The following is an 18,511-nucleotide window of genomic DNA, read 5'->3' as shown; positions in this document are numbered from 1 at the left end:
TGCTCATAACACAGCAGAAAACTATCTGTAAGAAGGATGTCTGTGATTATGCCAAACTGTCCATTCTGAAGAAATGAAGACATACTAAGGCCTTTATGTGAGTTTCAGGATATTATTGTAATAACATATATCTGAAAAATTATTTTTAACAAATTTCAATCCCCATTATACCCCAAATCAAATTTTGCTTCAGCTGGAAGCAAAAAAAAAAAAACCAAAAAAAAAACCCAAAAAAAAAAAAAAAAAACCAAAACAAAAAAACCAAAAAATAAAAAACAAACCAAAAAAAAACCAAAGAAAAAACCAATAGTTTGCATTTCTACTAACTATGTAGATTTAGTTCATATTGTTCATGATCTTCATGTGTGCACACTTACAGTGAACTCCTGGCTATAAAAAGACAAACATTTACCATAACTTCCTTCTTCTCAATGTCATGCAATGAGAAGCACTATTAATGCTTACAATGAGTTTAAGGAGTCAGGAGTTATAAAAAGTAGGTTTTTTTGCCTACACCTCCATTGAACCTGCCGAGATGCAGAGGTCCCTCCTTCATGTTGTGTCCTAGAAAGAACTAACAGACTTACACAAGTTCTATAATTAAAACAGTTTTGTTGCTTTAGAGTATCTTTACTTACTTACACAGGCAAAGTGAGATTGTAGAAGCCCAACATTTTAGAAATTTTCTGTGGTAAGTTTTTTCAATCATAAATTCAACATCCAAATTTGAAAGTGACGTGTGTTAACACCTGGACAAGAAACTGGGCAGTAATCTAAGGAATAAAAGGCAATACCTTCTACAAATAAAAATGTGTTTTATGTGAGTGGAGAGAAAAACTTATAATGTGGGTAGGGTGGTATCAGTGTTATCATAAGAGGACACTGTATGAATGAGTTGTTTCTTTTCTTTGCAGCAAGGATTAGCCAGAAAGGTTTTACAGCTATCTAAATAGAGAATAATAATAATAGCATTGTCCTTATAGGACATACACACTGAGATATGTACACAAAATTTGTGACCTCATAATAGCCTAAGCACAGACAGAAGACATCATTCTTTAATGTCCATATAACAGCACTGGGAGTCTGGGCTGTGTCCATGGGGAGTGGCGTGGAGATGCTCATGTGTGAGAAGAACTACAGAGCAGGCAATGCTGCAAAGGGGCAAGGTGAATCTGACTGCATGAATATTGAAACTAATCCTGTAATTTAAATCCTGCCTTTAGAAAAATAGAACAATTAAGAGAGGATGAGGGAGAGAAAGAATAAATTCACATAATAAACACTGCAGCCACAAAAGGATCCAAATACTGTACTATGAAAGTTTATGGACAGGAGTTTTGGTTAACAAAACTAAGGAGAGTTCCTTTCTCTTGCAGTCTTAAGCTTTCATGCTGAGTGAAAACTGCTCCTTAACCATAGCTGAGATGCAATAGCAGGAAAGCCAGTGTTGCCAAGAGTGACTTCAAGTCAAGCAGTCTTTGCTGGACATGTCAAGTAGCCAAGAGAATGTGAGATAACTCAATACCTGGGCACAATTACTCCTGGATGAAGTGCAGCAATGACTTACCTAAAAAAGATGGCAGTGTTCTTAATTTAGTTAGATTTCAGTTATGAGAACAGAACACAGAACTAACCCATTATCAGCATACCTGAACCCTGAAGTGGTCACTTGTAGCAATTGTGAAGCAACTGAAGCAACAAAGCACATGTGTTTAATGAGGAGTTTTAAAAAAAGGCAGGAATGGTTCATACATGTCCCATGGGGTAACCCATAAACCACAATTCAAAGGACAGGAAAAAAGGTTACTCTGGGTAAGAGGTGAGTGTAGTTAAAAGGAGATTTTGGAAGCCTGTTGAAAGAGAATGAAAGCTAATGTTGAGAGTACTGGAGTACAGGTACATGTCCATCTAGATATCTCTGGGAAAAAAAAAAAAAAAAAGAAAAAAAAGAAAGAAAAAACAAAGCACAGTGCAAAAATGTCTAACAGATATTTGACACTGTATGTGGAAAGAGGCATGAGGTTGTATGCATCCCAGATGCTGTTGCTGCTGTAACAGCAAGTTTGCCATGTGTAGCAAGATGTAAAGGAACATCTGTTGAAATTATACATTTGCAAATCAACAGGCCCAGATAACTGACACCCAAGAGCTCCAAGAAAACCAGCTGGGAGCTTTCAGAGCCCTGTATGGGAAACTGAAGAAATTCCAAGTGATTGGAAAACTACAGATGTAATTCCAAGATTTAAACAGAATAAAATGAATAATCCTGTGAATTGCAAATCAGTTAGCTTAACTTGTAGAAGTGCTAAAATAAAAAAAAAAAAAAATAAATTCATAGATACATGCAAATAAAGATAAATTCTGGAATTTAAATAAGCCAACTTTGTCCAAAGACAAAGGTCTTGTCAGAAATAAATTTGTCGTCTTTATTGACAGTAATACAAATCTGGTTTCCAAAAGAGCTGACATAGTATATTTGGAAGACAGTACATTCCAATGGTTTTCAGTTATACTTGACTTATTACTTTATGACATTTTCAATATTGCATTATACACTAACAGGAGGATAAAAATTAAATTACTTGAAAACTGTCTTGTTGACAGAGCTCAACATACAATTTTAAAAGTTAATATGTAAAAGAGAAAGGATTAATAATATGAAAAGATCTTGGACCAGTGTTAGCAAGTATTTTTAGGTTATAAAATCTTTCTGGTAAAAATAAAAATTTAGAAAAAAAACTTCATGACAGTAAGTAATGAGAACAAGGAACTGAGATAAAGCATTCTAGATAATTTTCTGAAATTGATAGAATGCAACCAGATGGGCTCAATAAAACTAAACAAAAAGTAGTACCTCTGGGAACATAGCATGTGAGCTATGGAGCGGGGTGCACTGATTTCAGAGCAGGGAACAATGATGTAAAGTCAGATGTATGGGACTGCTGCATGGGAAGTGCTCAGTTCACCTCCTACCAGTAAATCAGGGTGGAGCAGTTTGCTGATTTGCTAATCATACACAAATAACCAGGCACCAATGAACTATATTTCAGTGTCAGTTGTGCAGCACAAGCCTCCACATGTGGAGGTGTCCCTGCTCCAGCTGTGCCAGAACCCTTGCTGCTGCCAGCACCCACCGAGGCAGCACTGTGGGCAGGTGCCCCATATACACCCTAAGGAGGGGTTCCCCCGTGCCACCCCCATGTCACCACCCCTGTGCTGTGAGTCCTTGGCTGGGTGAAGACTGTCTCTGCCCCACAGACCACAGGCAGGACTGGGGATGCAGTGGGACAACGCTTGGCTCTGCTCCCAGATGTGGAGGAGCACCACTGCTTCTCCTCCCCCTCCAAAGCCTCTGCCAAGCCCCCTTCTAGGCTTTAATGTTCCTGTTCGGTTCATGATGCTTTCAATTCTTTTCAAGGTCACTAGAATGCACTGAATATTCTTTCATTGGCTTGTTTTTGTCCTGCTCTTTAACATAATCAGTTTAGTGTGTTCCTGTCATTCTGGGTGCACTGTTCACTCTCAGTCTGGGTGTCCCATCACAGACACTGTTACTCTGCCCATAGTAATCATTGTTATCAGGGCATTTTGACATAGATTTTGTCAGAAATTTCAAGAGTAGCATAAAAATAGCGTAAAAGAGCTTTAAAAGTTATTTTGTCAGTTGTGCTTAAGGCAGCCGGATGGCAGATGTGGATTAAACATTGAAAAAGTTGTCCAAAAGTCTTAGCAAATGTACATTTGGTTGGAATTTTTGAGGGAAAATAAGCACAGTGCTTCAAAATAAATACTTTGTTTTCTGTCTGCATCAGGGAGGACAGAGTTGAGATAGCTGGCTAGGAAAACCTAGCTCTATGATATAGTATTCATGACTTTAGAGTCCAAAATTTATTAATAAATTAAGCTCAGAGAGCTAGTAGCAATTGCATAAGATGACATATAAACGAGGGGAATTTTGATTAAAAATTTTATCTCACTATGCATCATCAGACATTGATCACAGAGTGCTAATCCTAAAGCTGAGGACTATAAAATCTTGAGAAAGTTGGATCAATGTCCAACTGTGCATACAGAAGCCTCCCAGGTGCCTGACTGAAGCATGCTGCACAAAATTTATATTGGTCACTGCTTCTCTTTTTTTTCGGAGAGAACATCTTTCCTTAGCAAACTTTCCCCTCCTTCTGTAGCCTAATTTACCTTTCACTGATATCTGAAATCTCATATGTGACTCACTGATATAATTTGTATTGGTCTCACCCTATTTGTCACTATTAATGAAATATTTGTCTCTTCTAGTTTTTGTTAATTTCTACCCAAACTTTGCCAAAGAGTTCTATTTTTTGTCTCAGATTAGCTGGTCTTTTACACAGAAATAAAATTTAAGAAGTATTGGGGATCTTCTTGATATTAATTTTTGCAAAAATTTCTACAAAAGCATTAAAAAGCTGTAAAATCATAAAATATTTTAAAATTTTTATTAAAGAAATGGGCTCTATTTCTGATGTCACAAAAAAAAAAAAAAAAAAAAAAAAAAAGATATTAGGAAGCCTGGAATCTAAATCAGAAAAAGAAACTGGTTTCACTTAAATAAGGACAGATGGTCATTATGAGTAGTGTTTTGTAAGAAAAGCTTTGCCAAAAAAATAGCGATAAAATATTGTTTACACTATGATAGTGGGTGGCTTTTTTATTAATTCTGTGAGAGCTTATCCTTGTTTGAGAAATTACCAGCAGACCATTAAAAATTAGAAGACTTGCATCAGTCTCAAAATCATTAGACATAAATGGCAACATTCATTGTTAACTCTGTAATATTATTTTGCCTTCAAGTAACAAGGCTTGAACTGGGAAATGTCAAGAAGAAAACAGAGATCTCAGGAGCTGTATGAATATAGTGAATTGCAACAGGGAGGGGAATCGCAGCAGATAGTAGACAACAAAGAACAGGATAACTAAACAGCAGAGTAAATAAAGTATTTGAAAGCAGAAGGAAAAAATCAGTTTTTACAAGTCAATAAGCAATACTGGAGTGAATTTGTATAAATTTCTGACTTTTAGGCTTACACTTTTAGCTGAGTTTAGATAGTTTATACCTTAAAACATTTCTTTAATTTTTTTTTTTGGTGGAGAAAAAAATTTACATGAGGAGTAATTCTGTATTAGTTAAAACAATCTGTGAAGTTATATGATTAGTATACTGGAGCCTAGTGATTTGAAAACTTTTAATCTTAGCAAATAGAGCTTCAGAGCCATCACTGAAATATTTTGCATCAGAATTATCATCTATTGAATTCCTCCCATTAAATCCCAAAACCACAGATAAGCAACTGATGGTGCATTTCTTCCTATTCACTTACATTTCATTGTGGATCATTGAGGTTTTACCTTATTCTGAATTTCTGTTTAAGATTCACTTTACTATCTTTTGCTCAATCAATCACCAGTATGCCATCCTGTTCCTCATTAATTACCCTATAAATTTGCCTTTAATTCAAATTATTTGATATCTCCCTTTCTCTCATCCATTTCTTTGGATGTTCATTCTTCGTATTCCCCTGTCTCTTTTTAGAAGGATGGCTTCTCACCCAAACTAAATTTTTTCAGTTCTGGTTCTTTGGTATTTTTAGAATAAAATTGAAAAGACCTCAGGTTTCAATGCTTTATTCTAATTTTAATAACTCTGTTTTTTGTGCTAGATGCTGTGCTACAATCTAAGCAGCCCATACAGAGGTCCCTGGAAAATTCACTGTTCTGAGATGTTGACAGATTTTTAGTTCCTTTCTCTGCAATGCACATAAGAGGAAAACCAAGTCTGCTTCGACTCTGCTGTGGAGTCCCAGCGCTGGATCCTATTAGCTGACATTAACAACCGGGAATCTGAGATATTGGTGGTAGGAGGCCTGCATCCATTCAATCTCCCCAGAAGACCTCAAAGCCACTTAATAACTATTCCAGGTGGTTTTCCTGCTCTGCAATGCTCTTGATTTCAATTTAGGGGACAATATAACTACAATTCAAATTCAATCAAATTCAGCAGCAACTCTGATCTCCCGTACGATGTGATCTGAAGAGACTTGCTGTGGGTGGCTCACGTGGAGAGCATGAACAGCCTTGGACTTTCTGTCTCTGTGGTGGTTTAAAAAGATGGCTGAGAATTAAACTCCAAATATGCTGTTCCTCCTTCCCCCCAGCCCCCCTTCAGAGAGGCAGACACTATGGGTTGAGAAAATAATTTACTGAAAACAAACAGCAATGGAATAGGAAATGGACAGCAATAGCAACAATATTAATCACAAAAGTATACAAAAAAAAAAAAAGTTGTTCACCACCTCAGTTTTGTCTGGCCACTAAGACAAAGACAAAATGGTGCATGGTCTCCCCAGCTTCTCTGCCCTTGAGCCTGAGACAAAGAAGTCATTTTGGGTGTTCATCACTCCCAAAAAACTGTAACTGTCTGAGTTGCATCGCCCACTTTCCAGACCCACTGGACTCAGCTGTGGTTGGCAGGATTTGGCTTGGCTCACCTCCACCACTCCACTCCCTGCAGTTTCTTCCCACCAGAGTGCTGCAGCACACACACACCCCGCTGGGCTCAACTGTGTTTGCCACTGGAGTTCAGTTATTCCTGAGGACAGGAAGGGATGGGCAGTGGTGGGAGAGGTCCACACCATTGGTGTCAGCAAGGTGCCCAAGAGAGAACCAGAACAAAATGGAACCTCTTCCAGGGTGCATTCACCTTTCCTTCACCCCAAAGCCATGCCACCAGGGATGATTTTAGTGGTATAGAGTAGCAGCCTATAACCACTGCCACATGGATACAGGCTCTGCCCCCTACTTGACACTCTACCAGCAAAACTAGGACAGTCACCTCCCAGGTCACTTCTACCCAAGAGAAGCAGGCAATCAAATCATTTTTTGAGGAAACAGGCTCAGGTTGCACAAGGGCACATTTAGATTGGATGTCAGTAAAAAAAAAATTCTCCACTGAAAGGTCTGCCAAGCACTGAAACAGGCTGTCCAGAGAAGTGTTGGAATCACCATCACGGGAAATGTTTAAAAAGAGTGTAGATGTGGTGCTTAGGGACATGGTTCAGTGGTGGACCTGGCAGTGTTAGGTTAATTGTTGGACTCATTTAGAGGTCTTTTCCAACCTTAATAATTCTAAGATTCTAAAAATAGACTAAGAAAAGACAAGGATATCTAAACAGCAACATTTCACCTTCCCACCCAGATAGCAGTTGCAATTTTGTGTCAGAGAGAGAAGTATTCCAGGCAGGATTACATCATCCTGTGGAAATGAGATGACCAGGAATGGCTCCAAAACATCTGTCTATCCTCAACAGTATCCCCAAGGTCATAAAAGAGTTCACTAACTGTAGAAGGGCAATAGGCAGGATATGCGTTGTCTGGCACACAGCACATATTGCTGCTTGAATTGCAAGGATACTCAGTCATACTCCAAGTCTCTGTTAAACATCAAAAGAGTTTCTTACACAGCAATAGATTGGACTGGCTGAGTAGCTGATACCAGCTTCAGGAACCTTGGTGGCTTCAGTACCACCAATGCAACCTTATTTCATTGTGAACATCTTTATATCTGTATTTCATTTTTAAGTGCTTAGTTAAAATATTCCTGGCAGATACCTGTTTAAGCAATCTTTAAAAGCCTGTACAATGTAGACAAGAATTACACAACCTTTTTAGGCAATCTGTCTTGGAATTTCACTATTCTTAGAAAGTTTTTCCAAATGTCTAGCCTAAGTCTCTTTTGCTGTATTGTAAGACAATTATTTTTAACACAATAATGTTGTTCCACTGCTAATATAGTCCCTTTTCCCCTTCATTGTTCAATAGCTTTTTTAGTATTTGAACTCTGTTATCATATGCCAGACCAATCTTTCCTTCTCTAGACCAATCAACAACAATATTCACATCTTTCCTCATTGACTATATTTTCCAGCCTCCACCTATGCTCGCTGATCTTCTCTTTAAGACCAATATAAACCTATATTAAAGTATAGTCCCTAAGACCAATATACACCTGTCTTAAAATATAGTCCTTTAACTGGAGACAGTGTTCCAGCTAGAGGGGTGCTAATGAGCAGATAAGCAGAAGAATTTCTTCAGATGTCTTACAAAAGACATGAATTATTATACAGTCTGGTGGGATTCAGTTTGTCTTTCTTACTATATGCAGTGATGTTGCTGTGTCATGTCCATCTATGATCCACTACAACCTTGGGATCCTTCTCTGCAGAACCACAAGGTTACCAGTTGTTTCATATCTTGCATTTACGTAGCGGACATTCCTGGCTAAATATAGAGCTCTTTGCTTATTCGTACTGAATCACATCTTATTTTTCTTGTATGTCCTCTCCAATTTGTCAGGGTCCTGGCTAAATACTGGTCTTGTCCTCTGTTGCAATTTTCCAGCTTGGTATTGTCTGCAAATGTAATAAGGATATTCTTTCTTCTATAGTTCATGTCATCAATGAAAATGCTAACTAATGCCAGAAATACTGCATACTCCTGGACACAGAGCAAAAATTCCTTCTTTATTTGAGTGGATTGACAGTCAGCTTTTTCTGCCTTGTTTCTAGGATAAATCACGAGAATAAAATAAGCTAAATATTGCATGTATTGACTACGCTATTAGCACTAAACCATACAAAATCTTCTAGGCAGGATTTCTGTTTTACACTTGCCCAGCATGGCACTATACCTCAGCACTGAGGGCCCTGACTTAAAACCTTTACTTTTCTTAAACCCTTTATCAAGATTTGCATACCATACCAGCTGGACATCTTTTCCATCCCTGAGATCTGAATGCCTGTGTGGCTGTTCTGGATATCTAGACCAGACACTGAGTTTTGTCTGCCTGTGTTCCAAGGAAATATTTTCACTGCTTCCTTTTCTACAGAGGCATACCTCTACATGTCTAAAACTCTAGGTAAATAGTTGTGGATTTTTTTTATGGCTATATTAATTTTGCCCCACAAGTTTACAGGTTTCTTCAAATTGTGGCCCTCACACTACGTTTCAAAACTAATCAAAGCAGACAAAACTGCTTTGCATTTGATCTGCTTTTAGTCTCTAAAATTCTTCTACTATCTATTCAGATATTACAACCCACTATATAATTACAAAAGTATTTTGTATTTTCTATTTAAAGAATCCAGGGCCAAAGGAATTCTAGAAGGACTTTCAGGAAAGAGTGAATTCCAGTTTTCTAAGAATAGATCTCAGAAAGCTCAGGTAAAAATATTTGACATAGATCATCTCACCAGATATATATTCTGCTTTCTCTACTGCATAGATTTCCAATCTTTATATTTTTTCTAGTAATTTGAAGTGAATATACGTGTATGTATAAACATATAACCAAAGGCTTCTGTCTTTTGTTTAAATAATGCCCACCAAGCTTATTGACACTGTGAGTCTTGTGTGTGCTTCTCTCTGGCATGTAGATCAATATAAGCTTTCCTCCTTGAATTAGCTGAAATTTCATAACATTACTTTTTCATTTACGTATTTCACAACAGCGCAAAACCTTCCTCCTCATCCTAGTCCTTCCTCACCACTGCTTCTCCCACTCTGTCAATGAATCACAATTTGATCCAAATAGTAAATACCTTTTTTCCCAATCCTACAATGAATTTGTTATTTCTGATTTGCTTTTCTCACCCTGTTCAGCTGATAGTAGGAGAGACAATTCCAGTGTTGTGAGAGCTGGCGCTCATGTGAGAATTTATGCAGCTCTGAAAAACACATGCAGATGCAAAAAGTACACATAGGGGACAATGGTTGGTGGAAAGCTCAAAATGTGCCCGCAGTGTTAGCTCACAGCCCAGAAAGACAACCAGATCCTGGACTGCATCAAAAGGAACATGATCCAGGATTTGGAGGAGGTGATTATGCCCTTTTACTCCACTCTAGTGAGACCCCACCTGGAGTGCTGAGTCCCGTTCTGGTACCCCAAACAAAAGAAGGACATGGAACTGCTGGAGTAAGTCCAGAGGAGAGCTGTGAAATTGTCAGGAGGGCTGGAGCGCTTCCCTACAAAGTCAGGCTGGGAAAGTTGGGGGTGCATCTGAAGGGGGCTATCAAGAAGCCCAAGAGGGACTCTTCATCTGGAACTAGAGTGATAGGACAAGGGGTAACAGGTAGACATTGAAAGAGAGGACATTTAGGTTAGATATTACAAAGAAATTCTTTACTGTGAAGGTGGTGAGACACTGGAACAGGTTGCCCCGGGAAGTTCTGAATACCCCAACCCTGAAAGTGCTCAAGGTCAGTGAATAAGGCCTTGAGCAACCTGGTATGATGGGAGGTGTCCCTGCACATGGAAGGGGAGGTTGGGACTAGATGATCTTTAAGGGCCCTTCCAGTCCTTTAACATTTTATGATTCTATGATTCTCTATCAAACTACCAGAGGATAATCCCAAACCATAATCAGCAGCTCAGACTAGAGCAAGAGCCTGCTTCATGATGACAGAATATTGAAATTTTCACCTGAAAGTTTATGGCCTGGGAGACCAAAAATCCAAGATGTTCATCCTATTGAAAGAAGGGCTTTACCAGCATCTGATAAGCAAATAATATAAATGACTAGACATTCAGAACCTGGCTGTGGACCAAACCATGATAAGAATATTGAAGAGACATATGATATTCAGCAAACCACAAAAGTGTAACCAGAGTTTTTCCCAGCATATGGGTCTGGTCCTGAAAGATTCAGAAAAGAAAGGAAATTTTAGAACAACTAATGACTCCTTCCACTGCTCACAACTTAACATGATAAGGGATTCATAATGAGATGAACCACGCAGGAGTGCAAAGAAACCTGGAGCTGGCTGCAAATTTATTTTATTGGCCTTGAGCAGCATGAGCAAATCTGAGGAAATGTCAGACAAGTGAGAATTGTTTCAGAAGAAACTTAGAGTGAGATGGCTGCCAAGCAGTTTCCACAAGAGAGAGCAAAAGTGGAATTACTGGAAGGGGTTCATACAGGTGGGAGAATCCCACAGGTGATAGCTAGCACACAAAAAGGAAAATCCTTCTCTTGATTCAACTTTACAGACCAGATGGAGAATTCTGAAACTCAGCCTGCTTTACAATGACAGGAAAAAAAGGATAGCACATTCTGAAATGCTACCTCTGTAACTTTTCGTGCAAATTCTCCGGTTCCTAGCACAAGGCTCAAGATAACTGTGATAGGCACACATGCTGGATACCAGAAAAGAGGGGCTGATTTATATAAAGCACTTGGGGAACTCTGCACCTTAAATGGAGTGCACAGTTTGAATATAAATTCAAGTGAGTATTAACTGCAGACCCTATATTTCAGACTGAGAAATTCTCCAGTGGCTGAAACACAAGAACCAGGAATTGTCTTAAGCCCCTCTCATAGAATCATTGAATCATTAAAGTTTGAAAAGATCGCAAAGATCATTGAGTCCAGCCTTTGACTGAACATCACCATGCCTAATAAAACATGTGTGCCATGTTCAGTTGTTTCTTGAACACCTCCAGAGATGGTGATTCTAAAACTTCCTTGGGCAGGAAGTTCCAATGCTTAACTACACTTTCAGTAAAGAAATTCTTCCTTATGTCAAATCCAAACCTCCCTTGTCACAGCTTGGAACCATGTCCTCTTATTCCAACACTACATGCCTGGGAGAAGAGGCCAACCCCTACCTGGCAACAACATCCTTCCAGGTAGTTGTAGAGAGGGATAAGGGTTTTCCCACCCTCCAGGCTAAACAACCCCAGCTCTTTCAGATGCTCCCCATAGACCTTTCATCAGCTCCACTGCCCTTCTCTGGACTCACTCCAGCACCTCAAAGTCCTTCTTGTAGTGAGGGGCCCAGAACTGGACACAAGACTCAGGGTGTGGCCTCACCAGTGCCAAGCACAGGGGGACAATCACTGCCCTGGTCCTGCTGGCCACACTGTTGCTGACACAGGCCAGGATGCCATTGGCCTTCTTGGCCACCTGGGCACACCCTGGCTCATGTTCAGCTGCTGCCAAACAGCACCCACAGGTGCTTTTCCATCAGGCAGCTTTCCAATCACTCTGCCCTCAGCCTGTAGCACTGCAGGGCGTTGTGGCCAAAATGCAGGTCCTAGCACCTGGCCTTATTGGACCTTGTAGAATTTGCCTTGGCCCATGGATCCAGCCTGTCCAGATGCCTCTGCAGAGCCTTCCTGCCCTCCAGCACATCAACACTCCCACCCAGCTTGGTGTCACACATGAACTTACTGAGGGTGCACTCAATCTCCTCACCCAGAGCATCAGTAAAGACATTAAACAGGACTGGCCCCAATGCTGAGCCCTGGGGAACCCTACTAGTGACTAGCTGGATGTGACTCCATTCACCAACACTCTGACAGCTTTTTATCCAGCAAAGAGTGCACTTGTCCAAGTGTGGGCTGCCAGCTTCTCCAGGAGAATGACATGGTATCAAAGACCAGGTAGACTACAGCCTTTCTCCACAGCCTTTCTCTCATCTACCAGGTGGGTCACCTGGTCATACAAAGAGATCAGGTTGGTCATGCAGGTCCTGCCTTTCCTAAACCCAGGCTGGCTGGGCCTGATCCCCTGGTTGTTTTTTGCAGGAAAATATATGTAAAGGTATTATATTGCATTTATTTCTAAGAAAAGGCACAGTTCATCAGAAAATTCTGTAGAACAGCTAGAGGAGACTCTCCATCTCCCTTGCAGAAACTGTGTAGCTCTGCAGAAATAAATAAGAAGCAGAGGCACAAAGTGGAAATAGAGGCGTACTCAGTGATGAGAATACTCTCTAGGAATTCTTAAATTTTTATGGCATGATCTTTGCATCAGAGTCAGTAAATAAAAGTCAGTAAATAAAAAGACCAGAAGAGTATCACTTTGCAAAGTTTTACTGTACTTAAGGCACATACTAAACTCTTATGCTTTAGTATACAGCAGAGCAGAAGCATTAATTACTAAAATACTGGCACAGCTGCTCCTCTTTCTTATATCTTTGACTTGTCAACATCCAGAAAATTCAAAGGGAAACTCTAGGTTGTTTCTTGCAGATTTTTTGCACTGGGATAAATTACATTTCGCCACTAGCAGAAAATATCTGTGCCAAGTGGAACAGTATTGTGAAATAGCAGGAAATCAACAGAAAGACAATTAAGCTATTGTGATTGTATGGAAGTGTTCTATATCAATAAAATATGGCCTACCTATAGACATTTTTGTGAAATGCATGCTGCATTTTTGGTTTTTTGTTTACAGTACTATGACTGATTTCAATTAATGTTGACAACATGAAGACAATTTATTTAGGCTTATATAGAGTTTTGTGCTAGCTGCCAACTTCTCTTCTTTTTTCTTCTTAAAAAAGCATTTACCTTGAAGTACACTCCCTCATACTTTCCTTTAGAGACCTACAAAAGCAAAAAGACACACTGATTTTTTTTTAAGACTATTGCAACAGATACTTTTAAACCAGGTATTTTTCTTAGTGAGTTCCTGTCATACTGGTGGTTTTTTGACTTTGGCTAGTATCTTTTCCAGGCTTAAATACACTTTGACTAACTGCAGTAAGAGATTGATAAGTAAAAAATTAATCAGGGTTAACTTTGCATAGCTCATAGGTTGGATTTACTATCCAAAAAAAAATTTGATCTATTCCAGGTTAAATGCACTCCATAGGTGTTAATTTAAATAGAAAAATCCAAAACCAGCAACAAAAGAAACTAACAAAAGACCAAAACTACAAAAAACCAAACCCAAATCAGGGAGTTTTATGTTATACTAGTGAATTTCCATCCACAACTTTTACATTAATTCAGGTTTACCCAGGTTTCACTAACAAAGTTTGATTTTCTTCATATTGGTAATGATACCCAGAACATCATCACTAATGAGAATATCAGCAGAAATCAATCCCTGATCTAACTGCTTAAGAAGTCCACTGTGATTTCTGCCCTGCCTAATTTTTCCCCAGACAACATAACTCCTTGAGGATTCTCCTGAAGATAATTCTTTTTGAACTCTGGCTCAGTGCCCATATTCATCTTTGTGGAACTGTATTATGTGTGTTAATGAAGTCTAGAGAGTTTATATTAATAGCTGGAAGGGAGCATCTGCAATGTTTGTTATCATGTCAGAGATGCTTTTGGATTACTTCCACATAAATCCATGGGGCTTTAAAGTCCATTTCCCTGTGGTCTTCATCCTTTCTTTCAAAATATATTCTATTACCCAAAATACAGTTTCTTCTTAAATATAGATATTTTAATTAATTTCTTTCATAAACCATTTGCTAAAGTGTCTATTAAGCACAGATGCAGATATTTCTCATATTTGACAAGATCTTAAGAATCTGGTGATAGCATTCATACTTCTCATTAGTAAATTCTTACTGTAAAGACAAAGATTGTAGGGAATTATTCTACTGTAGCTAAAAGTGGTTTCATTTATGTCCTGCAAAAAGTAATAGGAACCACTATAGTTGCAGAAGATTTCTTTAGGTTTGAAACAGTATATTTGACATCATGTGAGCCAAAGAAAAGCTCTCAACAGAACTTCATAAGACATGTAATAAAATCACAAGAGTTGGCAACAGTCTTGGTCTATCTCATAAACTCTAGATAAATATGAACAGATGTCAACAGTGTAATTAATTTTTTGTAAGTTAATTTCTCAATGAATACTTTTGAGCATCAGAATTAGACACATGCTCCTTGAAATCTAATTGATTTTGAAACAACTCAAAAATACTTTAAAATTTTTCCCCTCTGAGGTTTTTCCAATTATGCTTTCATGTTCAGTAATACTTTGTTTTTTTAATATAGTCACCTTATGACAATATGAAATATTCACTTAATCAATAATAAAGGAGAACAGCTCTTCTAAAGAGCAAACTGCAAAGTTGAGTGTAAACAGACTCCTATCTAATACACAGTGGAAAATTCCCTAAAAATAAGGGAAATAAAATTCTGCCTTAAACACAGCAATTTGAAGTGTAACTCAGAGAAGTGGTTAAAAATACAGAACTTTTTAAGAAAGAGAAGCTAAAGATATAATAAAGAATTAAAATAGAAGAGAATCAGAAGAAATCAGGAACACACTACAGAAGCCACTGGAGAAATTTTCTGAAGCTTGTTGTGCTATTGAGGTTTTCTTCACTGGGATCTGGAGGGCATTCATTTTTAGGAACAGACAATAATCCAAAGACAATCTATTGTAGCATTATATAATTTCAATAGTTGGGAATATTCTTTGATTTAGCTGTCCTAGCAGTTCAATCATCCTAAGTAAAATGTTATAATATAAAAAAATGCTTTCACTATTTTCCATATGCTTACCTCTTTCACATGTTTTTAATGTTTTTTTTCCTATCATGGTGCTTCTACAAAAAACAAAGAGCTACACAAGTAGAAATAATCATAATTTCAAATTTCATGAAAATATTAATTAAAAATATGTAGCTGAATGTCAGCTTCTTATGGGGCTAAAAGACTCATCTTGTGTCAATAAAGAAAATCAAAGAGTGGAAAAACAGTAAGATTTAATTTACTCCAATATTTCTCTGATAGATCAGACCAACATGGGATTCGTCCTCAATTAGGCTGAATTTTATCAGACAAATTGCTAACAAATAAAAAAAAAAAAAAAAAGAACACACCCATCCATTGGAGCACCTCTGAAACCTAAAAGAAATATTCACAGCAACTACATAAAATAACTCTTAGCTGGCAAAATTTCAGTCAGCATTAAATTAAACTAATGAAATTTAGGGAAGGCTCTCTATTCAGTAGAGCACTTGCACATTGAGGTATCCTTAACACCTATAGGTTCTAGCCTTATCTAGTTATCATTTATTATCACCTTTTGCAATGATGTAAACTCCCTCTCCAACATGAATTTGCAGAACAGAAAATCATTAATGCAATTGTGTCTCTTGTGCTGTCCCATATGTGAGGTGTGTTCACAGCACATTTCTCTGAGATCAGCTGAAAAACCCATGAAACATTTCCACCTTTCAGACATCATGGAGAGCTGATCTTCTTACAAGACTTATATTTTGTATCTGCGATCTATTTTGTCTGAACTACTGGAACACATTCACTTTCCATACCTCTTGTTGGTGCTGGAGCCATGGACAATCAAAACCACAGTGACTTGACTTTATGTTGTAATGACTCAGGAGCTTTGCTGGAAAGGCGGAGAACCGTGGCTCCAGTCATTGTTCTCTTCAGTGCTTCTGGGTTTTATCTGGAGACAATCTGAAGCAAAGTGCACAAACACTTCTGGGCACGTGGCCCAGGAATTGAGCTTTTCCAAAAGCAGAATTCTCTAAGCTCTATGACACAGAGCCAGTCTGTTCTCCTTAAGTACTCCTGTCTGTAGCATAGCCCAGAATCACCTAGAATGAGGATAACTTGCTACACAAAATGTTGGATGATCAACACATCTCCCAGCCTGGAAGATAGGTCTCCTGCTTTTCTGGACTTTGTCAGACCAGCAACTAAAAATTCTTAATTAGATACTGCAATTTGATCACCTGAATTCTGTAAGTAGTCTCACACTATGAAGTATGGTTTGCTAGGCTGTCAAAGTTCATACAAAAGGTGAGTTTTGGATACACCTGTTCTGAGATTTGGGGGGGGGTGCTGACATCACATACTAAAACACAAGAGGCTAATTTCTTCATGTGTAGGAATTATGCCCCTCATTCACAGCAGGCAGCAGAAGAAAAAAATACCACACCTATGAACACTGCTTGTTTCACAAATTTCTGCATATTACTATAACAATCCCAGTTATAATTTTCATGCCATAACAATATCACCTTGCAAAACCACATGTTCCATTTTCACCAGCTTTCCACCAAAAAAAAAGATTTGTTCAGAGATGTAGCAATGAAATCATACTCAAGAAAGCAGAATAACCACTGGAAAAAATGAAAATTAATGGTTTTTGGAATCAATGTTAGCTATAGAAAGTGTCATATAGCTAGGTTTTACCAAACTTCAAACACAAATTAATGTGTCATGGTGAACAAAGTAACTGCACAGGTTCATCTCTCCCACGAACTATGTCATCATTCATTACTGGACATCTCTCATGACAAAAAATGATTAAATCATTATGTTACTTGATAATGTCACCCAGACTTTTCCTTTTCAACCATCTCTCTCATACTCCATTTCCCACTTGCACACAGCAAGTCTCTGACCTTAGGGGAATCCTTTGTGTCTGTGGTTATGTGGATGCCACACCTAAGTGAAAGAAACATATAAAAAATTTCCTGGATCCATAACAACAATTCTCTTATGAGAATGCCTGGAAATGGTAATTAAGAATAGGCCAGAAAAGAATCTTTCATCGTAAAAAGTTTGAATTTCACTGTTTCAAATAAAAAAAGCCTGCTGGAGGCTACAATCACATCCTTCCAGTAACACTAAAAGAAAGAACAATTAAATGCTCCTTGTTGAGAAAATAATTAAGGATATAATGAAAGCCATGGCCCAAACTAAACTGAAGGAAAACACAGGGTCCAGGAATTAATTAGTGAAGCTACTTGTATTCATTTGTCAGAAGGAGCTGACAAGCAGCCAGTGGACAAGAGGAAACTGAGGAGGCTTCAAAACAATCAATGATTGTGTGAACTTGAAAGAAAGTAAGACAGAACAGGACAAGGAGTTTCCTTGGTAAAGCACTGGATAGAAAATTAAGCTGAGAAAGCAAAACAAACAAATTCTCCTAGGTGTCTTAGTCTTACTGTGTTCTAGACAACAGAATTTTGTGGATGGATTTGGCAAGGTATCAGATGAAAGAAACAAATAATTCTAATGTAAATTTATGCCACATATTGCCCAGTTCCTTGAACCAAGTAAATGACATGGTGATGTAGCTTTTTGAGGGTTTATACTGCATTCCCTCTCCTGATTCCTTACCCAGTGTGATTGTCCAGTCTCCAAGTAACTTTCTGACAAGAGTGCAACTCATGCATGTGTCCTTCGGTTGTTGTTCCACAGCTGAAGAAAAAAGTGGAGCCACAATACCCTTCTCATCTCCTCTGCTTTAAAGGTTGTTGGGTCTTTATTTCACCCAATTATATCTATAAAATAGCTTGTCCAAAATGCACATTGATGAAGCAGAAACACTGCATATTATATAGCAAATGTTAGAGGAGGAGTTACATTTGGAAGAGTGGATGAGGGACTGTGGCAAGAATAGAACTCCCTGCATTCTAGTCATCACCACCATTAGCAGAGTTATTACTTGACTCTTTGATACTGTACTTGTTTTCCTACTTGATTGTATGATCCTTTCTATAATAAAACTAAAAAATAGATGCTGAAGAAGCATAAGCCATTGCCCTTGCATATACTATTGTAAAAAGCAGAATAAATTTTTTAAAATTTAAGTTAATTTTGGGAAAGCTCTACGTTTTTTTGTATTATTTGAGTTCAGTGTTGGTTCTGCTGAGTTGTGGCTCATCATGTCATTTCTATTTC

Source organism: Vidua macroura, chromosome 3 (assembly GCF_024509145.1).
Source record: "Vidua macroura isolate BioBank_ID:100142 chromosome 3, ASM2450914v1, whole genome shotgun sequence".
Classification (NCBI taxonomy): domain Eukaryota; kingdom Metazoa; phylum Chordata; class Aves; order Passeriformes; family Viduidae; genus Vidua; species Vidua macroura.
Note: the sequence above shows the minus strand (reverse complement) of the source record.